At 35.4% G+C, this 24,245-nt stretch overlaps 1 protein-coding gene and 1 pseudogene across 2 annotated transcripts in view; both read right to left on the bottom strand.

Moving 5' to 3' along the window:
• Positions 1-24,245, bottom strand: part of LOC129748113 (zwei Ig domain protein zig-8-like) — an 870,358-nt gene that overhangs the window by 210,818 nt on the left and 635,295 nt on the right. The gene's annotated exons all lie outside the window — the stretch shown is intronic.
• LOC129747846 (60S ribosomal protein L8-like) lies at positions 6,241-6,775 on the bottom strand (annotated as a pseudogene).

Genomic DNA, 24,245 nt, shown 5'->3' with positions numbered 1-24,245 from the left:
TACTTAAAAGGGATCAATTTTAAAACTTTCACACGCAAGTGTGAGACAATATCTGTTAAATGTTTTGAATTCAGGACATCAAAATCTTATAAAATCAGTTATTGAATCATAGGCGCTAAAAATTTCTGAGTCAAGTCGATAAGAAATCTATAATCGTTCACCTAGTCTTCATAATAAAACTTTCCTTATTTCCGTCAATAATCAAGAACAAAAATATTTCACATTTTCATACAATTTTAATTTTGCTTGAAAGACTGAACCAATATTACGTTTTTTCCAATAAATAATATTGCATCCATGCCTTCATAAGAACTCAATGAAAAGCTTAAATCCTACAAAAAAGTCAACAATCTGAATAACTATGGGGCGAATGCAGCTGGAATTTTTGTTTTTTTGGTTTTTTTTTTGAACTTTTTTTTTAGTTGTTACTATTTTATGATGATTAACAAAAACAGAAAAAATAAATAATTTGAAACTTGCTTCGCGGGCCGCACAAACATATCTCGAGGGCCGAATGCGGCCCGCGGGCCGCGCGTTGCTCACCCCTGATTTAGTCAATAATTCGGTGGAATAAAGTGAGAACATAAAAGAGTTGAACTTCTTCGAAAGTTGTGAAGCAATTTGATGCAATGACCGATGAGGGTATTTTTTCGCAGATTTTTTTTGTCGCTGTGAGAAAGGGGTGAACTGAGACCAGAGCAAATGGCTCAATTTGAAGGTGAAAATGGAGTTTAGGGGAGAAGCAGGCTGTATGCATTAAGCAGAATACTGATTTTATCAAATATTACATCGAACAGGTGTACAAAAACTATACACACATGAGCAGGCATCTGTATTCTTTACATTGGAGTAATTTTGATGTTGAAATCTCCTTCAATTTTCGAAAAAAGGATTCTAATATAACTGTTGTCTAAAACGCCGAACCACGAACCGTACGGGCTAAATGCGTCTATTTATGTTTTTGGCAAAACTTCTGTTTTCTGGCAATATTTCCGTAAAATGATAGAAATTGATGACTTTCATATGACAAAGCTGAAGCTTTATAAAAATCTATGACTTGTACAATTTTATGGAATAAAACAGAAGTTTGGGTTTGACTTGGGCTTTGAGGATATAGGCAAAACATTATCAAATCTGCTTTGAGATCTGCATTTCTCTCTTAAGATGTTCATCTAGATTCGAAATTTTATTGATAAAAATCATATATTTATTATATTTAACCTGTTATTTCAGGATAGAGGCATTTTAGAAACGTTATCGGGGCACACAAAAACACTCTCTTAAACATTATTTGGTAAACATTATGAAACCTCCATAAATGAATTTGCAATTTTTAAGTTTATTTGAATAAAAACAAATGAATGAGTGAATTTTTATGAGTTAGTTTATTGCCTTGTGTTCAAAGCGTATCACCTTCAAAATGCACTGATTAGATATGTTGTCTCGACATCCATTTCGTCAAACGGCCTTAGGCGCTAAGCGCATATAGGAACAATTTTCCCTACCGGTGACATGCGATATTTGACGCCCAAAGTGTTGATTTTGATGAAGAAGTTCCATAGACATAGGTCTCAGGCCTTTGTTTGAAGTTTATAAGGAAGTGATGAATGCGCAAACTGGTTGTGATGGTGACATGTGACATTAGACTGAGTCGATTTTAGGTCATTTTTGAATTTTCTCAAACCCTGTGCCTAAAAGCTTCGATTTGGTTCAAAACTCATCCTTGATTTTTTGTAGAATTTTTAAGTAAAGTTGACATGAGTAAATATGAACTTCTAGATAAGCCGGAGAGTAGGAAAGATGTTATGCGTTGGAGTCAGCCGAATCAAGAAGGTGGAAGAACCTGAACTCGTTCTTGAGTAAACACAAGTTTATATTATGACCGGATAATTAGTTTATCTGTTCAGATTTGTCAAGAGTTTAGGGGGATCGCAGTAGTCATCGACTGAAGATTGACGTATTACGACGTAAAGTTCTTAATTTTGATGAATTTCAAAAGTGAAATTTTTAAAAGCCAATATCAAGATTATCATAATCATGCCGGGGCAGGAGACCTTAAATGGAATAACCAACCACTTCGGTGATGCAGTCAGACAAACAGACGGCCGATGTTTAAGCTAATCCAGTAGCGGTTCCGGTAATTCTCTCTCATCAGTTTGTAGTCCCGCGGTTTTTGGGTGCTGAAATAAATTTTATTTAAAGTTAATCGTGAATGTTCATAATTCGAAAGAGGAGTATACATAGCTAGGGAGAAACCAGTTATAAATATTTAAAAATATTCCAAATATAAGGGGTCCAAAATATTTCAAAACTTTGATTAACAAATTATTTCTGCGAACCTTTGCATTGCATCATGACACATAGTAGGAGTTTCATCAGGAAACTTTCAGGAGCTCAGAAGAATAGGTTTTACCGTGGCCACATCGCTTACCAAGGTGAATTCCATGCCACATTACGCTCACACCCAAACATTCAGCGTGAGATTTGTGGAGGGATGGCTTACAACCGGTCTCCGCAAAACAAATCATCACATGTGCTGCACTTCCCTTCCTCTTAATGATGCTTATACTGCCCCAGGGGGAGGGTCCCATAATACCCCTATAGTTACCAATTTTCGACAAGAATCTTGACTGACATCGTATGGAATTCGGATCGTAAACAATGGATAGCCCTAAATAAAGTAGGCAGAATTTTATTCAACTTTTATGATTTTCTGTCACATTGTTCCGTTCAAATGGAAGCCAACTCTGATCTAACCTTTTGTATTAACAGTTACAATCCATTATGTGACGTTTAAGGTTGAACTATTTCTCTTCTAACGATTTGAATGTTTTAAAAAGCTGCAGCTAAACTTGTAAACATAAAATTTATTGTTATTCAACATTTAACATCGGAAACACATGCTTGAATAAATGTTGTTATATATTTACACCATTGTGATTATTCTCCTGATTGCAAGTTTAACATTACGAGCTCCACATATTTTTTAGAAATCGCATCCTGTTGATACAAATACATTTTTTATGTTCGTATCACAACATGTACCGGAAATGCTATCTCACTTTCAAATCCGGAAGGGATGCTAACTGACAATAACAAGCAAAAATGATTCGAAAATACGATAAATAAAAAATAATCTGATCCATTTTATTGTTCCCCGGGGGCATATTAGGAGAAAGGCGGGATGATTCCGATGTTCCGATGCTCCGATTCCGACTCCTGGAGCGGTGCTCTAAAATTCTCGCCTCCACTCCTTCTCTGGCTGCCTCACGTAGTTTGTGTTGCAGTAATTCGTGGACAAGCAAAAGTAAACACAACTATTTCATACATCCAGCTTGAATCAACAATACCGGAACGTGAATGGGTGACATTAGTGCTCTTCCACCACGATTCCAATACACAGCATCAGAAATGATGTTCATGGTGTTGTTTATTTTTTCTCCGGTGTCATGTTGCCTATTTGCCGCCCACCGTCAGCAACCTCGCCTTGTAGGAGTTACCAAACTACGGACAAGTTTCTGCCATTCGTGACATTCAGAGCCGGGTTCGGGAAAATGGAACCGAATGGTCGGAGAGAGTCCTTTGGCACTTTTACTCGACTCCTATATATTTATGCTATTGTGTTGATACACAATCGCTCGGAGACAAAATACGTAAACACGTGATGTTGCTTACCATGCTCGTTAACAACACTCACTGCATTGATGCTGCCACACGGATGATGCTGGGCGTGTTGAGCTCGAGTTTCGATAAGTTTATTTTTGCTGCTTCTCAAGTTTGAACGCATGAATCATTTCCGGGCGAAAATTTCAAGGGTTTTTGCAGCTGCTAAGGGATTGTTAGAGAGATGCTTTATCATTAGTAGGTAACATAGTTTTAACAGAAGATGCCTTCCTTCCTGTTAGGTCGAGGTCTTGTTTCGTGACAAAAATTTGAGTAACACGGAACAAAACAGCGAATTTTTACAATCAGAAGTGACATCTTTAAACTGTTTTTTTTTTAATTTCTGAGATGGTGAGTTCAAGTACCTTGCCACAATTTCGACATGGAATGACCCATATGTGCGTCATCACGCCCTATTGGTTTCCGTGTGAAAATCAGCGAATGTGCGCCGCCAGTAATGACTGTGTGTTGCAAGAACACGCGCTACCCGGTTGGATGAAGAAAAAAATTCATTCCACCTCGCAAGAGCATTATTGCTTCCATCTGGTTGAATGTGAATACCTACCGAGCGTTTGTACGGATGTGTACCTACTACATTCGTTTAATGGTTTCTTTATGTAGTTTTGCTGCCGGCATGCGGGACATGTTCTGATGCCAGAACCTTATTACAGTGTAGCAGTAGTGTTGGAAGCAGCTCAGAGCTCTGTAAGTTCATCTCAATCGCTCGAACATATGGAAGGATGCATTTTGTAATTTCCATCGAGGCTGACGTCAACTCAGGTGACTAATTCATTGATATTTCAATATCTTAACCCTGATTAGAGGATAGGCATCTATAGGGGATATATGTGCATGTTTAGGAAAATACTTATTTTATCCAATATTCAAGGTTTCTGAAAACTATATCCACGTAAGCAGGAATCTGTTTTCTATCCATTGAAGCTATTTTTATTTCAAAACCTTTAACAGTTTTTTGAGAAAATGATTTTATACTAAAGGTTATCAAAATATCTGATTTCTGAAACCGGTCAGGCTAAATGCACTTATTTATGATTTGGGAAATATTTCAGTTTTACTTGCAATATTTTCGTAGAATTTAATTGAAAATTGTTGAAACTGCTGATAAAGTTTAGTTCTTTTAGAAATGGGACACATTCTTTTGCTAATAGCTCATTTAATTGTAATCGGACATTCAAAATTTTGACAGCATTTTGCTGCCTGTAACATGTACTATCCGAACATTTTTTTTCTCAACTTAATTGAAATTTTAATAAAATCAACATAATAAAGCAATCGTTGGAGAAGAAAAAAAAATTGATGAAAAACTAGTTTTTATGCTTCTTCAGAACGCAATGTTTCAAAATCCCTTTCACACTTGAAATTCAGTGCAACCCTTTTCCGTAGTCAGATTCAGCTTAAATTTGGCATGTAGCCTTCTGACGATTCCTTCAAACCATCCAAGTCTTTTTTGCATGTGTTTTGATTTTAAAGTAGGTATTCATTATGACGAATTTGATAATTTAAATAAACAATATCCTAAATTGTGTTTTTATTATTAGAGATTCAACCGTGAATAGCTCTTCACAAGATCATACAAAGAACTTGCTGTGTTCAGCAAAGTTTAAGTGCAAAAAAATCCGCATCTTTTGATGGCATTGGTAATAAAAAAAAAAATATTTTACGCTAGGTACACATTTTGGTCAGTTAAGTACAAAATTTTTGGACCAAAAATATTGTTTTTTTCTCGAAAATACCTTGCTTAGTTTCAATTTAGATTCAAATTTGATTAATTTTTGATTTTTTAGTGTAGTATTTAACCAAATATAATAATAATCAATATACCTCACTCCCAAAAAAAATTGGAGACACACCATGCGCGCCTTCATGTGACGAAAGTTCTTACTAAACATGGAAACACTCACGAAAATAACCGAAGTTTATCAAAACAAATATGTCAAAATATTTCACAGTAACCATACCGTCGTTGTTAAGCAAATTGTTCTTCGACTTTTACGTGCGTTGTTTTGAAGAATTCCTCGGATTTGTTTTCAACAATAATGTTTTAAAACAAGTATAAGGTAAGTTTTTGATACCTTGGCTGCAATTTATTGTCAGATTGATCTTTTAGGTTTCCAAAACATCGAATCATTTTTCTCGGAGGGCCCGATAAATCAATACTGGATTCCCGATACTCTGGGATCCCCTGTGTCTCGGGTTTTAAAAACTGGATGATAGCTGTGAAAAGAATTCCGGTAGAGGCAAATCAATTCTCATTCAATATTTATATTTAGAAGGAGCTCTACGGAACGCCTAAACATCATTTAACTAGTCGTTGTATTAAAGAAATCAAAATTGAAACTAAAGTTTTTTCAAGTTTTTTTTTATTTTCTATCCGAAAACATCAAAATTCGTATAATTTTTAAAATTTTCAATCAATTTTTAACAACTATTTACCAGATTTCCTACGTTTTGAATAGTGGTTAAAAATCATTTTTAGCTCCTTCGTAATTATTCCTTGTTACTAAAAAAAAGCCATATTCAAAAACTCTCAAACCAACTTTGATGTTCTGAAATTTTTTATAAAAGGTATACACCGAGGGATCTGCGGACCTTGATGAGATTAATGTATAATTCGATACGACCACCACCGGCAACGATACCGACCATGGCTCGGTTGTTCAAAGGAAGTACCTTCTTGGCGCCGAACGGCAGCTTCACACGGGTACGCTTGGTACCCGGATTGTGGGCAATGTGGGCAACTATGCCTCGCCGGAGGTACGGGCCAACTTGCCCCGATCACCGGTCTTCTCCTCCAGGTTGCACACGATGGTACTTTCGGGCATCAGACCGATCGGGAGCACGTTTCCGATCTGCAGCTGGGCGCGCTTTCCGCAGAACACAAACTGACAGGTGCAGTGTACATACCCTCGGCGGGGATAAACAGCTGCTTACGGACCTTGAACTTGTACGGGTCCCGGAAGTGGAAGACGGCCAGCGTGGCGCCACGGCCTGGATCGTGGATGATTTGTTTCACGACTCCCTTCATGTAACCATGTCGCTCGGCATAATCCAGAAGAAGCAGTTTGGGTTGTCCCTTTCGCTGTCCCTTTAGGTGTTTTCAAATTGTCATAACTAATGTAGGAAATATTGATGTTATTAAATGATTACCTTCTAAAACAAGAGCATTTCTTTTTCTTATTAAGACTGACTAGCACATTTAATGTTCTATTAGAGGAAAATAAAATTACCAGCATTAATGAAATCAAACGATGCAAACTTTGTTGACGAAAAGAATGACTGAAAAAAACAAATCAAGAAATTTTTCGACGAAACACGCCAACTTGACTCGTTTAGTAAGAACTTTTCCCTGAAGGTGATGCTGAAATGCATGTCCTTGCTGGACTATATGAAGCATGCTGAGAGTTACCAATGTTGATTATAATATGTTTGATTTGACCCAACAAAAAATTAAAAAAATATAAAATATATAAGTTTTGTAAAAAGTTTTGGGCCCAGAATTTATTTAAAATCAAATATTTTGAAAGTGAACTTTTTTCAAAGAACGCGTTCGCGGAACCTCTAAACATGTTTTTTTTTAGTCGGCCCCATACAAAAGTTTGTTTTCCGCATCCGCATCTACCATTTGGAGGGTGAGCCCTCAGATTCCAAGAAATTATGTGGATTAACTACATACATACATACATACATAAATTTGATTTCTTTCCGACGAAAATTACACTAATTGGGCGATATCCGACACCTTATTCGTAGCTAACGGAAGAATGCAAGAGAGCGCAAGATTTTGCTCTCATAGCCTTCATTGCCAGCGACAATATCTTCCAGTTCTCTCATAAGTCATTATTACTCAATTTCCATCTGATTTTCATCCATCCGGATGCACTGCTGGTTGCAGAGAGAACATCCCAAGTAACCATAAGCATTAAGCCATAACCCTTAATCAGCATTAAATCAACATATCTAATGCAAGTTAGCATTATATCAACATTCATAATGCCTTTTAGTATTATATAAGCATTATTAATGCATAGAAGCAATAACAAAAATTAGCACTAATGATAGCACTATATGCACATATAGAGCAACTATATAAAGTTAACAAGCATTAAGACTGTAGCACTAGAACTTCCTGTTTATGCTTATATAAAGCTTTTATAAAGCGCAGAAACGTCAAACCCGCGAATGTAAACAAGAATGATTTTTTCATTTGCTGCGTGTGAGTAAGCAAGACAGCAAACGAAAACAATCAGAGCGGGCAGTTGCAGTTGTCTTCTCCCAAAGTTTTCCAATACATTTCCAAACCTTCTCATGTATACATTGTCTATGAAGTTGTGTGACCCGAACAGTACTTGAAGTACGGGTTTTTTTACCTACCTTATCAGCATCAAGAGTGGTCGAAATGGTAAAGGCTCAAGGAAAGATAAAGGCTGCTGAGGGATCCTCAGTTCGAGACTCATCAAAGTTAATTCATAATTCAATTATAATCACTTCTCATTTCATATAACACTTCATTAAGCAAGCATAATCCTTCATTCAGCAGGTTGATTGATGTTGTAGATAATGATTTTATTTTTAAATTTTGGTCCATTTTATTAAATCAAAAAATAATTTCCTATTTTGAATTTCCGTTTCACATCAATCATGATCAATCAATTAAAAGGTGTTCTAAGTATGCATTGTTAATGCTTTTATACGGCTGGCGAAAAATGACGTTTTGATGGTGCTCTAATTCAGTATTTGTAATGTTTATTAAAGGCTATGTTGTGATAGCATTTAATCAGCCCGCTATTTCGCCTTTTTAGCATTAAATCTGCATTATATACGCATATAGTGCAAAACAAGCATTAATTCAGAGTTATATATGGGAATATAGTGTTGATTAAGGGCTAGGGTTTTAGTGTTTATGGTTACTTGGGATGACCATGATTTTCTCATCTGAAGCCCGCGTGGGCGCAAAATCATTTCAAATTTACAAACATGGCGGAATTTCTATCATATCCGATTTAGACCTTACCACTTTGCAGTTGGAATTGCGACTCCCAACATCTTTGCAAACGACTTAAGGTATCATTTCTGATAAGATTTCATGTTTGCTAGGCTACGATCTATACAAACCGATTACCCGAGCAGACTTTGATGCCTGAATCGATAGCAAACAGTAACCAATATGAGCTATCAATGCCAAAACGATAGCATAATTTAATATCGAATTTATCCCGATGGCAAAATTAGGTTTCATTGAAGCATCGATATGCCAAAATATGATGCCAAATCAAAACCTAAATAAGGCGTTGAGACCAAAATGAAAGCACTATTGGGTTTTATTTTTTCATGATAACAAAACGAAGCATCATTAAAGTTTCATTTATTACGATAGAGCAGAAAAGTGAAATCAAAATGATTGCATGATTTGGTATTCAATTTTGTCCGATGAAACATCAGATTTAATTATGTGTTAAAAATTAAATCGAACTGAAAACCAACAGAAAAATTTGTTCGTTACCGGCATATTGCGCGCATTTTTCTGTGTTGAATTTTCGGTCATTGCAAAAATAGGCATCATTAAGGTATCTTTTATTTTTAAATCGCTTATATAAACTCCTTCTCTTTTATTTAACTATTTCTTACAATTGAGTCGTTGCGACTGTAACGGAACAAATTTTGTGTACTGTACCACCTTAATTCGGGCAAAATGATACCAAGTTTTATTTTCAAGGCATGATAGCTTATTCAAGGATTCATTATTTTTATCGAATAGCAAACTAACGAAGCTTAACGAAAAAAAAATCATCAACTGATTTTTTGTAAGAATTTATTCAACATAAAAAATCTATAAGACAACGATTTTTATTTAAATAAATATGATTTTTGATAAATTAATAATAAACAAAATAAATAATGAATATGATTTAAAATAGCAAGTGATTTTTATTCTAGCATTTTGTTCAACTTGAATTTGATGAAAATAATTGTTTTTGAAAAAAAATCAAAATATTATTTTACGAATTGTTTAAATCTTGATAAGTAAAATACCTTCATAAAACCATTTGTAAATTTAAAAAAAAAATGTTTAAATAAACATTGTATTTCAATTAACGAGTCTAGCTTTAAGATCGATAGAATCTGGAGAAAAGAAAACAAATCTAAAATTTTAATTTTGAAAAAAAACCAACACCCTAATTTGTGAAACGAATTACATATTTAAAAAGAAATTTGAATACGATTGAAACCTAAGAAAATAAATATTAAGGTCCGTTACTTATTTGCGCTAGAAACAGAGCGCCGATGAACTAGCCCACCCGATTGACTCGATCTTCCAAAATAAACCTACATCAACACAATATTTCATCCATAACAATTCATACAGTTAATTCATACAGTTCGTTGAACTTAATAATCTAAAGAATGCATGTGAGCACATATTTAGGCAGAAACTGCGGTGAATCCGTGCACCCATGGTTGATAACCAACACAGTTTCTTATTTGCGTTAGAAACGACAAATTAACAGGAAAAGTGCATTTTACTTCACAACTTCAAATCACAATTAACGATTTCCAAACTGAACAAAAGTATGCTCTAGACATATATTCGATGTTACTGATCCAATCGTGGATGACAACAAAGTGCAAAAAGTAAACAAAGTTGTGTTGTTTACCAGTGCAAATGTGCATCGATACTGCGATTCACCAGCAATTTTCCTTTAACCAGTAACTTTCTCGCGTTATAAATAGTTCCGTCACTATAATTCGTGCCGCGAATGTGTAAAAATCAGGGATCTGTTCAGTTTCTTCGATCCCATCGCTGGCGCTGTTGGATATCAACTCGGAAGCTGTTGGACTGCAATGTTTCTTTCCTACCTCTTGTGTGATTTCCAAGTTTAGGTATGTGCCTAACTGGCCGGTAATTTAAAGTATTGTGTGATTAACTGAACAAAAATACAGCTCTTCAATGCCATTCGTACAGGTAGGTACGTAAAGTTCTATTCTGGATTTACAATTTGTAATCTTCAAGAGTTTATCATTAAGTTTTGTTTTTTAGGAATAGACAACCTAGTTCAATCTTAAGCTGTTAAAGTTATGGTCGACATAGCCCACAATAGATTATTCTAATTGCTACGACAAGTTCATATCCCCCGTTTTATTCAGTGTACTTTGAGACATGCCTCCGGAACGTTACCAGTGGAAGTCTTTTAAGACGGCCCTATGCGCCGAAGAATCGACGTTGGACCATTAAGTGAGTATTTAAATACTTTGAGACATGTCTCGACTCTCGACTGTTGACAACAACATGACAGACCTGAGATTTGTTACACCAGCAAAAATTGTCCATTCGGTCATTGTTATAAATTTAAGAAAATAACTCAAAACTATCGTCGTCGCACATACGAAAAACATTAACAGTTGTTAAACAAAAATGTACATTATGGATGACTGAAGTTATGTTCCATTCTAAAGTCATAAGAACGTTATAAATTTATTTAATGAGCTATCTGCTTAATTGCGTTGAATAATCTTGAATTGAGCCAAATCACACTGTTAGCTTTGGTGAATAGAAGCATCTTTAATATTTTTTTTTCTTTCTTTTTCCTCTAATTTCAGTAAAGAAGCTCGCCTTTGGTACAATGATGACCTTTCAACTGGTGGAGGTGACAAAAAAGAAGAAATATATCTCTGGATGAGGCGAGATATATCATTCAAAAATACGATAAGATCCACAATTTTAACATCAACATTTTATTTTCACACAAATATACCAGAAACCAGGCCAGACAAAAACCAGAACCAGAATTAACAATATTAGATAGCTTAGCGAAAATTGCGAAAAAAATTAGTTTTTATTTCTGATAGCATTATAGGCTTTCACCAATTGATCGATTTTAGTATTATAAGCAATTTATTTTTCTTGTATTATTTTCTTGCGAAACGATACAGTAGTTGAGAAAGTTTTATTTAACTAGAAGATGCCATACATTGTGACGCCTCAATTTATAGAAAGCAAACGGCAATGTTTTAAAACTTATTCATCTTCAATTATATTTCTAAGTGATGAGAAACATAAAAGTATAAAAAGCCAATTCAAACGTTTTCCATATCCAGGCGTTTTAGTTAATATAAGTATATTAAACAATACATCATAAGATGAGACGTTATTTTTTATTAGGCGTGGGAACACAAAATTCACAAACAAACTATTAGAAATGATTTTTTCTTAATAGTGATCGTATAATTGTTGAAAATTTAAAAGAAATGGAAATACAGTGTTATTTATAAACACTCATAATTTGAATAAATGTTGGATGCAGAGAATAATTGAAGGAAAAAATTTAGAGGTGCTTGATTTCTAAATCTATATATATAAAAAGCATGTTTGTCCTCTATAGACTCAGTCGTCTTAAGAGCTAGAGAGCTGAAATTTGGCATGGATACTCAATAGGACCAGGAAGGATGAAAAATGTTTTCAGATTTTTGGATGACCCCTTCTGAAGGGGGTCGTCCATACAAGACAAATATTGTTTTCACGATATTGACGTTATTTTCCGTCGGATTGTGTTGAAAATTTGCACATGAGTGTTTTGAAAGACGAGCAATCGATTTCAGGTGTCTAATTCTGTGTAAGGGGACAGCCAAAGGGGTCGTCCATATTAACTGTTCGCTGTTTTTGCGATATTGACGTTATTATACATCGTATCCAGATGAAAGTTGGTACACGATAGTTTTGAGTGACGTGCAATCGATTTGAGGTATTCAATTTAGTGTAAGGGGCCGGCAAAAGGGGTCGTCCATATTAAATTTTCAGTATCTTAGTGATATTGTCGTTTCTATACATCGGATTGAGATGAAAATTTGCACATAGGAGTTATTAGGGTCAAATATCTGATTTCACTTATCCGAACTAAAATCAGGGGTCGGCCAAAGGGGTCGTCCATGTTAACTATTCACTGTTGATGCAATATTGTCGTTATTATACACCAGATTCAGACGAAAATTGGTACACGAGGGTTTTGAGAGATAAGCAATGGATTTCAGGTATTCAATTCAGTTTAAGGGGCCGGAAAAGGGGATCGTCCATATAAACCTTTCAATATTTTTGCAATATCGACGTTATTATACATCGGATTGGGATGAAAATTTCCACACGGTAGTTTTCAGGGACGGACAATCGACCTCAGATGTCAAATATTTTGCCAGGGGTCGACGAAAGGAGTCGTCCATATAAATTAATTTTTCACTATTTTTAGCAATATTAACGTTATTATACAATGGATTGCTTTGAAAATTTGTACGCGGGAGTTTTGAGGGAAGGACAATCGATTTCAAATATCAAAGTTTTTATAAGAGCCCCCAAAGGGGGTTTAGCTTTTTGGCAATGATTGCGTTGTTATGCAATGGTTTTGTCGAAATTTATACACGTGGTTTTTGATTCCTGATTTGATATTTAGTAGCAGACGACAGACGAAGCGATCATCCAATATTTTTGCAATTATTACTTAACAATGAATCTGGAAAATGCTTGGCAATTGACTTTCATACAAACTGTTCATGACATATTCCAAGTTGAAAGCGAAACGGAGTTCGTATGGGATCAGCTAGTAATAGATAAAAAGTTGTTGGAGATTAAATGTTTTGTTGGTTGTCAGATTTTAAGTATTGGAAGTTGATAACCAGATATGATTTAATTCAATACATGTTAGTGTCAGATTGTAGTTTAAGGATTTGTATTTTTGATTATAAATATTATTCATAAGCACAAATTTGATAATAAATATCAATAAATTTAAATTTATTATGCTGATTCAAATGCGAGTTTCAGTTTTAAGCCTATTCCTAACGAGGCGGCTTCTCCTTAGAATTTGTTAGTCAGTTGTTTGAAGAAATATTATTTTGAGGTTCATCGAAAAAATATAAAATTTACAAAAATTTTACGCTTTTGTTTAGTAACGTCGAGGTTTTAATCAACAACTTCGAACCAAACCTGCTTCGAGGTCGGCAGTTTATTTGCATCCAGAAATATGAAATTATTATGATGACGTACAGTTAAAGGAAAAGCAATTCGATGAATTTTCAAACCTAAATATATGTTTAGTATAGGTTTTTTCTTTTTTTAAATAAGCGTAAAAAAACAAACTAAATATTTAAAAAAAAAAGTGAAAAATCGTTACATAACTAAAGGCGATTCTCTAATACATGACCGATTATCTAGTTTTTATAGTATAACGCCAAACATTGCATAAAAGCAGGCGATTTCAGCAAAACCTTTAAAATTGATGCCACGTCAGGGTAGTTTTAAAGGTTTAAAATCCCATAAAAAATTTAATGTTGGGTGAAACTGTTGAAAATTTTGCTATCAAGCCTTTCAAGCTAATTTGGTTTCATTCGCCTAGAAAAAGAGGATGCAGTGCAAAAATTTGGTTCGCATTTTTCATATGCGGATAGCATAGTAATGCCAAATTTTGATTTAATTCAAAGCTCAATGATACCTCGTTCAGCTAGCTTTCAAAAAGATTTTTGAGGGCACAGTGATGCCAACTTTTGGATGTACTCGACACTAAAAAGTGGCATCATTTTGCCCTCAAAACTCGTTTCGAAACGTTGGCTAAACAAGGCATCATTAAGGTTTCAGTGAAACCTACAGTTGGCATAATTGTGGTATCGGTATATGAAAATTGAGACCCAAATTTTGGCATTGTACCACCTTTATTCGGGCAAAATGATACCTCATTTTACTTTCAAGGCATGATAGCTAAATAAGGTATAATTTTGCCATAAAAGTCTGCTCGGGTATACATTAAGTTCAATCTCATGATGATTTTATTTCGTTTTTGTCAGATTTTGTCAGCAGACATTCCATGAAAAACGCTTTTAAGTGGGTCAAAAAAAACTAGTTTTGTCCACTAAATTACCCTCAGTTTCTTTCAAAAGAGAAGGAGTGGACCGAAAAGTAGCAAAAATTGAAGAAGGAGGATGCAGCCACCTGAAATACAGATGTTGATGTTGAAAAAACTGATCAATACCATGTCTGAAAAAAGTTTGCGCCGGCCGATGGGAGATACTAAGAATAAATTAGAATTTTTTGTTACAAAAAATGATAAATAATTTTTTCAATTTTCTTCATGAATTGTCATAAGATATCCTTCATTTTTTTCATAGGAATATTTCGATCAAACGAATGGTTCTTGAGATACACGCATTCGTAACTGAGTCATTTCTAAAAGAACAAAGCTTTTATCATATGTCAAAGCTGAAATTTTTGTGAAATTTTAGATATCACAAATTGTTTTGCATAAACATATTATAAGAAACTTCAGGAATAGCTAAATTTTTCGACTTAATATTATATCCTAAACTGTAGCGATTTAAAAGATCATTGATCTTATGTTACATCTATATATATAAAAAGCAATTTCTGTATGTTTGTTTGTTTGTTTGTTTGTTTGTTTGTTTGTCCTCTATAGACTCAGCCGTCTTAAGAGCTAGAGAGCTGAAATTTGGCATGGATGTTCATTAGGACCAGGAAGGAAGAAAAATATTTTTAGATTTTCGGATGACCCCTTCTGAAGGGGGTCGTCCATACAAGACAAATATTGTTTTTCCGGTATTGACGTTACTTTTCGTCGGATTGTGATGAAAATTTGCACCGAAGTGTTTTGAAAGACGAGCAATCGATTTCAGGTGTTTAATTTTGTGTAAGGGGTCAGCTTAAGGGGTCGTCCATATTAACTGTTCGCTGTTTTTGCGATATTGACGTTATTATACATCGTATTCAGATGAAAATTGGTACACGATAGTTTTGAGTGACGTGCAATCGATTTGAGGTATCAAATTCAGTGTAAGGGGCCGGCAGAAGGGGTCGTCCATATTAAATTTTCAGTATCTTAGTGATATTGACGTTTTTATACATCGGATTGGGATGAAAATTTGCACATAGGAGTAATTAGGGACAAACAACTAATTTCACTTATCCAAACTAAAATCAGAAGTCGGCCAAAGGGGTCGTCCATATTAACTATTCACTGTTGATGCGATATTGTCGTTATTATACACCGGATTCAGACGAAAATTGGTACACGAGAGTTTTGACAGATGAGCAATGGATTTCAGGTTTAAAATTCAGTGTAAGGGGCCGGCAAAGGGGGTCGTCCATATAAACCTTTCAATATTTTTGCAATATCGTCGTTATTTTACATCAGATTGGGATGTAAATTTGCACACGGTAGTTTTCAGGGACGAGCAACCGATTTCAGATGTCAAATGCTTTGCCAGGGGTCGACGAAAGGGGTCGTCCATATAGAATAATTTTTCACTGTTTTTAGCAATATTGACGTTATTATACAATGGATTGCTTCGAAAATTTGCACACGGGAGTTTCGAGGGAAGGGCAATCGATTTCAGTCATCAAAGATTGTATAGGAGCCCCCGAAAGGGGTTTAGCTTTTTGGCAATAATTGCGTTGTTATGCAATGATCGAGTCGAAATTTATAACGTGGTTTTTGGCACGGTCAAAGGATTTCTGATTTCAAAATTAGTAGTAGACGACAGGCAAAAGGATCGACTAATATTTTTGCAATTATTACTTAACAATGAATTCAGAAGTGCATCTGAAAAATGCTTGGCAATTGGCTTTCATACAAACTGTTCATGGCATATTCCAAGTTGAAAGCGAAACGGAGTTCGTATGGGATCAGCTAGTGTGTTAATAAAGAAATGAAATGAAACATACACAGAGAAAAAAATCTGAGCTTTACATTTCATGAAAGATTCGGTCAGATGTGTTGTATTACTTGCTTCATTATATCGCAGCCCTGAAAAAAAACTATGCATTTGTTCATTCGGGTGAATTGTATGTAATTTTACATGATTTATGCTTGAAACGATGTTTGGAGTCAAAAACCCGATTTAATACACTTAACAGAGGATTGTAGCCTTACTTACAGCCTATTAATTAAAACATATGACACAAAATAATAAACAAATGATGCAATTCTAAATACTGAATCATTAAATTAAGATTAAAGACTTTCGAACGCAGTAAATTCTTAATTAATCAATAATGAATCCTTAGTATTTGGATGATTTTAAAACAATTGGTGATGCTTGATTGGCTGGATCCTGAAAATCCTGAATAATTTATAATTTATAATAGAATTCTATAAAATAAGTAGGTAGGGGAGAGTGGGGTATCATGGGCCACTTTTTTTCTTTGTTTTATAACTTCTTCATTAGAATAGATAAAATTAAAAAAATAAATGGAAATGTTTTCTACATTTTTGAGGTATCATTTGGAATTTTTTGTTATTTTTTAAATACATTAATTTTCCGAGTTTTGACTGTTTTGAAAAAAAGTAACTTTTTTTGGATTTTGAAAAACTGTGGGGAAACGTGGGCCACCAAATCCAAATGGACTAGATATCGTGCAAAGTTTATGAGTTGACCCAAAACTGAAATTTCATAATTCATTTAGTTATTTTAAAGCGATTTCAGATGAGGAAACTAAAAAGAGAGTTGTGTATGATCGAATAGATCCTAAAACCTGGCTCGGGAACGTTTCGCCAAAATTCCATATATAGGATTTTTGTTCGTCTCTATCGCATTAGAAAATATGGACAAAACATTTTTCATAATTCTTCATTTGGCATAAGAAAACTTTACAAATAATAATAACGTATTTTAAGTTCTGAACGTGTATAAAAACACCAAAATATAGGTGGCCCAAGATACCCCACAAAATGTGGCCCACGATTCCCCACAAGCAATGATTTGGAAATTGGTTGCGTTTGTGCGACCTATTTATTACTTACTTAATGATCCCGCGCCGATCCTCCGGTGCATAGGGCCGTGGTAAAAGACCTCCACTGTTGACGATCCGGAGCCAGCGTCTTCACCTGGTCCCAGTCAAGATTCTCGTCGACAGTTCGGATTTCAGCGGCTAGGCTTCGCCGCCACGAGTTTCTGGGCCTGCCTCTTCTTCGATGACCTTCTGGATTCCAGTCAAGCGCCTCTCTGCAAATCTCGTTTTCATCTTTTCGCAGCGTGTGCCCAATCCATCTCCACTTACGTTCCCGAATCTCGATTTCTAGCGCCCTTTGATGACACCGGCGATGTAGTTCCTCATTCGAGATCCAGTTGCCAGGCCACCAAGCGCGGATGATGTTCCGCAGGCAGCGGTTTACAAATACTTGCAGTTTTCGCGTCGTCACCGCATATGTGCACCAAGTTTCGCACCCGTACAGCAATACGGATTTGACGTTTGAGTTGAAGATTCGGATTTTTGTTCGTAGAGAGATCTGGCGTGACCGTCAGATGTTTCGGAGACTCGCAAACGCAAATCGGGCCTTTCTGATCCGGGTTTCGATGTCTTTCCTGGTACCACCATCAGGCGTTATCTGGCTACCAAGATACTGGAAGCACTCCACTTTCTCAACTTGTTGCCCAGCTACCATGAAACTGGAGGGATTTCCTGTGTTGATCTCCATCGACTTGGTCTTTCCGACATTGACTTTGAGACCTGCTGCCTTGGAGCTTTCGGTAAGGTCGTCGAGTTTGCTCTGCATGTCCGGTTGTGTTTGGGCGAGCAAAACAATATCGTCAGCCAGGTCAAGGTCGTTCAGTTGCTCCATTGTTAAAGGATTCCACGGCAATCCTCGGTTCGGTGCACAGTCGATCGATCCAGTCAGAATCTCATCCATTACGATGAGGAAAAGTAGCGGTGATAAGATACATCCTTGTCTCACTCCAGCAGTTACCGGGATTGGTTCGGACAAGACACCATCGTGCAAGACCTTGCACGAAAATGCCTCATATTGTGCTTCGATGAGATGGACTAGTTTCTCTGGGACCCCTCGTCGCCTTAGAGCCGCCCAGATGTTTTCATGATTAAGTCGGTCGAATGCTTTTTCGAAATCAACGAACACCAGCAGAAGAGAGTCCTGGAATTCGTTGATTTGTTCCAGTATGATTCGTAGCGTTGTGATGTGGTCCACACATGATCGTCCGGATCGGAATCCAGCTTGTTGCCGTCGGAGTGTAGCGTCGATTTTCTCCTGGATCCTGTTCAGGATCACTTTGCAGAGTACTTTGAGGGTTGTACAGATCAACGTTATGCCTCGCCAGTTACCGCACTCTGTCAGGTCTCCTTTCTTCGGGACCTTAACGAGGATACCCTGCATCCAGTCGGCCGGGAATGTTGCAGTATCCCAGATGTCAGCGAAAAGACGGTGCAACATTTGTGCTGACAGGGCAGGGTCGGCTTTCAGCATTTCAGCAGGGATGCAATCGATCCCAGGTGCTTTGTTGGATTTCATGTTTTTGATTGCCGCTTCTATTTCAGCCAGCGACCTATTTATGTTTCATCAATAATTCCTTTTCCACGTGAAAGAACATGACAAACCCGAGATCATAAGCATATGAGCATATTTTTGTTATGTACTTGAGGTCTCGCACGGATGCAATTTTGCTAGTGCTTGTTTAATTATGTAAGTACATTTTTCTAGGCTAGTTTCATAAAAGAAGCATATGATACGTACATAAGTCAACAATATATAGAAAAACATGCTTACACAAAGCGACGACAATGACAGTTGGATTGGGATTTTTATCTCAATACACAGCTGAGATATTTGAAGTGGCCCACGTTTCCACATGGCCCACGTTACCCCACTCTCCCCTACTATTTCAATCTCTCAATTTTCACTTTTTGGAATTATATAAATCTTAAAAATAAAATAAATATACCAATAAAAAATACAGTTTAAGGAAAGATGCTCAGCCATGTGTTTCAAAATAATTCAACGTTTACTTTTTTCTCTCAATGAAAATAAGATAAATTGACAAAATTGATAAAAATTAGAAATAAACAAAACTGGCAAAAAGAAAACTTGACCAAATTGAAAAAATGAACATTATTGAAAATACTTACGAAATTGACAAAATTGACAAAGTGGACAAAATTTAAAAAAAATGAAAAAAAGTTTTGAAAGTTTGAATCATAGCAAAAGTTGAAAATTTTTAAAAATTAACAAACTTGACTAAGTTTAATAATTGACAAAATTGACCACATTGAAAAAAAAATACAAAATTGGTTAGATTGACAATTTAAACTTAATTTAAGGAATTGACAAAATTGACTAATTTGACAAAATTCATGAAATTGAAAAAACTGATAAAATTGACGAAATCGACAAAAGCGACATAACGTGTCAATTTTATTAATAGAGTCAATTTGCTCAAGTTTGTTAAGTTTGTTAAGTTTATCATTTTTGCTAACTTTATAAATTTTTTTTCAACTTTTGCAATTTTCCCAATTTTGCATGTTTTTTAAATTTTGTAATTTTTGTTATTTTTGTCATTTTTTATATTTTTCGTCATTTTTGGATTTTTTTTTTAAATATTTGTCATTTTTGTCATTTTTTTGTTTTTATTATTTTTTGTATTTTTATCGATTTTGTCATCCGACAAATTGAACTGTCCAATATATCAAATTTTTCAATTTTGTCTATTTGGTCCATGTTGTTTTTTTTTCAATTTTACCAAAGATATCTTTTTATTAATTTGGTCAATTTTCTAATTTGTCAATTTTTCATTTCTATCATTTTTATAACTTTTTTCATTTTTATTGAAATTTTGCCAATTTTTTCAATATTAAATTTTGTCAATTTTTTCGTTTCGTCATTTTTTTAAAACTTTTTCAGTTATGTTCATTGCAAATTTTGTCAATTTTCTAATTTTCAACAATTCTTGAAATTTTGTAATTTTTTGTACTTCTGCCAATTATGTCAATGCAAATTTTCTTCGATTACGTTGTATTTGTAACATCAAAATGTCATAGGCATCCTAGATCATTAGATGAAAGGTAAAAGTGGCTGGTAGGCAATGTCGACGCTAGATGACAATGTCCTCTAAGTGTCCTGTCTGTTGCTGTCTGTGCTTTTATATTCGATAGAAAAATGCCAATTTTCGAAAAATATATGGAAAATGACCAAACACAACAACTTTAAAGCGATTCTCTTGAAATTAGCTTTTATGCAACTATACTACTATTCACCTTTGGCTCCAAGGGCCTCATATGTACTTTCATTATTTATATTTATAATCAAATTATCTTGTTATTTCAATTTGAGCCAGCAGATCGTGGCCTAGAGGATAGCATCCTTGTCTCTAAGCCAACGTTCAAGAGATCGAATCCCGGTCGTTACATAACCTAGTATGATGAAGGTTGCTTGTTTTAGCATTAGTGGAATGCCAGCCGGGTATACCTTTGAATTGTACGCCTCAATGATGCAGCACATGCATGTGGACGGATCTTTTCAAGGGAACTTAGATTGCACTTAGAGATCCTACTTAATTATGTGTGTGCTCGTAGTGCTACCTGTAATAAACTGCAACTTCAACCAAATGTGCAGAGTTGTCAAGTAGCATAGCAAAGTAAAAAAAATAACGCGGGGTAATACCACAATAGATCAACTCAATTGTCGCATATTTCAATTTGATTTATTTTATGTCTTTCAGATGAAATATTCTTAAAAACCGAAAAAGAATTAAAACCAGCTCCAAAGTTTCTACATCACATTTTCTTGAAAATCACAATTTTTAAAATGAAAACCAAACACCAAATATAACGCTTTTAAGCTGTGCAATCGTTCACTGCAAAAAAAGCTGCATTAAAATTATAACTTACAATATTTAAATCCCTGTTCTGCTAAAGCTTCACAATTTGAATATCAATTCAAATATGTATTGCATACTGCCAAGCAAATGACTCTCGAGGACGCTGTGCCATTGCTCTTTTAGCGTCTGTCACAAAAAAAAAGATCCTGCTCCATATTTCGTTCGCCATTCTTTCAATTACGCTTATCATGTTGAAGAGCAACGGTCGATGCGCTTCTACCGGTGACGAAGACGACGCGACGTTCCTATCTATTTCTCGTATGTGCCCTTTTTGTTTCGTTTGTGACGAACCATAGCCTTTCATTCCTGGCTGGAGCTAAATATGAGATTGAGAATGACAAAAAAATAACATATGACGATGAAAAGAGTTCTCATAACGCTACCAGAAGCATTCTTCGGAACACGTGGAAGATGAATTGAATCAAATTGTAACGGAGAAGGTTTCATGATTTGCAAACATAAAGTTCCCAGTATACCTCACTTTAAACGAAGCGTGTCGTTGAGCTAGCATTACTTTTCAAAATTGCTTTCAATTGATTCTTTGCTGCACTGCAGTAAACAAATCGACTGCTTTTTTTTACTATATGAAAAAAAATTACATTTCAGACTACTCCCGAAATCAGCCGCACTTTTCAATTATACTAATACCGCAAGGAAAAGCAGCGAAAACCCATATCTTCTTACCGCTAAAACTGGTGGGAAATTGTATTCCCATACAATACACCCTGCTAAACTATTTCGGGCGGAAGTTATGTATGCATGGATAAAACAGTAACAAAGTCCTCCATACTTGTAGGAACATATAGGTAACGGTAAGGCTGTAGCACTCTATCGAGTTCGAAAATTTCTAAGCCGCTAGAAAAGAAACCTGTCAACATCGGGCACGCTTCCAATCTATCTGCACGGTTCCGCTGTCTTGGTCTAAGTTTGAGGGGGATCGGGGGAGTCGCGGGAGTTTCAGATAGGTTAGGGGGGATGCTATCTTAAATTCAGTCAACAACAGTAAAATCTAAACCCACGTTCAATTACTCGACAAATGATTAGGGATGCTTCGATTCTAAAAAGAGAGCGTCAAATGAAACAGTTCATGGAAATTAAAGAATATAAGAGCTCGTTCAAATTGTTGGTAGGTACATCTATGACACGACCTCAGAAAAAGTTATGAGTTTTAATTCAAACATCAATATACTAACCAGTAAGTGAGTGACATGAGATTAACTGTGAAAATTTATCACTAGCAGATGGAAAAGAGGAAAGTTGAGTGAGTTCATACGTAAAAATTTTGTTAACACAACACAGACCGCGAATAAATTCAACCGACATGTGTGCATAGTTTTTTCTATCATCTCTATTTTTGAAAGGTAACTGAAAAAAGTTAAACATTCGTTAAATAAATTTGTGCACTTTTTGGCATAACTGTGGAACATTACAAGGATTTCAAAAATAATTCAATGATCAACTTTCCTCAAGATCGCAAATAATTTTTAATTCATAGAAACAACTTCAACAAATAACAAATACTCATAGACTTTTTTGAATGATGTCAGATCGAGAAGATCGATTTACCTCAAAAATGATTCATTTTAAAATTTTCACACGCCGTATCACCAAAACTAGAGGTGGAGGATAGAATCTGACGATTAGAGTTAAGGACTCTCAAATCTTCCAAGCTAAGTTTTTAAAACATAGACAGGCACCCTAAAATGCAGTTTCCATTTCCTCAACCCGCTCGAGACGAATTGCACATCGTGTGTGCAAAAGCACTTCACAGATTATTTTTGAAAATTTTCACTTATTCTTCATGATCCAGTGTTCAAAACCCCAACATTTTCATACTAGTAGAAACAAGATGTAATATTATCATAATTTTATATTGTTATTGACTAGAAACAAAGTTACTAATCAAAAGGTAAAGGTGTTTTTACACGAATGTCGTAACATTCGGCGAGGCATTCAAAAAAAACACTTCCTTAGTTAATTAAAAAAATAAGTGAGAAAGTAACATGAAAAAAGGGGTGTGAAGCTCCATACCTCAGGCATTTCAATGCAAAAAAATAAAAAAAATTGAAAAATAAAATTTTATTTCATTTTCCAAAAATTAAGACGAAATGAGAAACTTGGTGACACAAGATCAATCAAAAAACAGCATAACTATCCAGCTTCTTGCTTCAAAGAGATAACGTACAAAAAAAGTAAAAATGACATTTTATATGGTTTTGGTTGGTTGGTTGGTTGGTCTAAGGAAAAAAAATACATAAAAATCATTCGTCTGCTTTTCGGATGAATTTTCGAACTTTTTTGTGATACCACCCATCATTTGCTGCACAGTACTGCTGGTAACCTCATTCGCCATCTTGTTTCACCACTTTTCCATTTGAGCGGGGTTTTTCATGGTTCTGCCACATTTCTTCAGTTTGCCCTTAACTATTGCCCAATATTTCTCGATCGGACGAAAATCCGGATAGTTTGGAGGATTGATACTTTTTTCAACAAAATCGATCTTATTCTCCTTAAACCGCTTAACGACATCCCGGCTGTAGTTCCAGGTGCGGCCAGAACTTCACCGGACCTTTGTGGGACCGAATGAATGGCAAAACCCTCTTCTGGAGACATTCTTCTTTGTAATGATTTCCATTCATTGTGTCCCCAGTGATGAAAATCCTAGTCTTCTTCCCACAACTACAGATCCCTTGCCAAATCATCAACTTACGAGCAAATTTATCTGCGAAATCAAACTTGAATCTACCCGCAACATTCCCTTTACGCTTCACAAGGTAAAATTTGTTACCGGGTATTTGTCCAAAATCCATTTTGACGTAAGTTTCGTCGTCCATCAAAATGCATCCGTTGTACTTGGTCAACACATTCTCGTACAACTTCCTTGCCCTGGTTTTGGCAACCAG

Source organism: Uranotaenia lowii, chromosome 2, assembly GCF_029784155.1.
Source record: "Uranotaenia lowii strain MFRU-FL chromosome 2, ASM2978415v1, whole genome shotgun sequence".
Classification (NCBI taxonomy): domain Eukaryota; kingdom Metazoa; phylum Arthropoda; class Insecta; order Diptera; family Culicidae; genus Uranotaenia; species Uranotaenia lowii.
The sequence above is the reverse complement of the archived record's forward strand: the minus strand, read 5'-3'. Positions and strand labels throughout refer to the sequence as shown.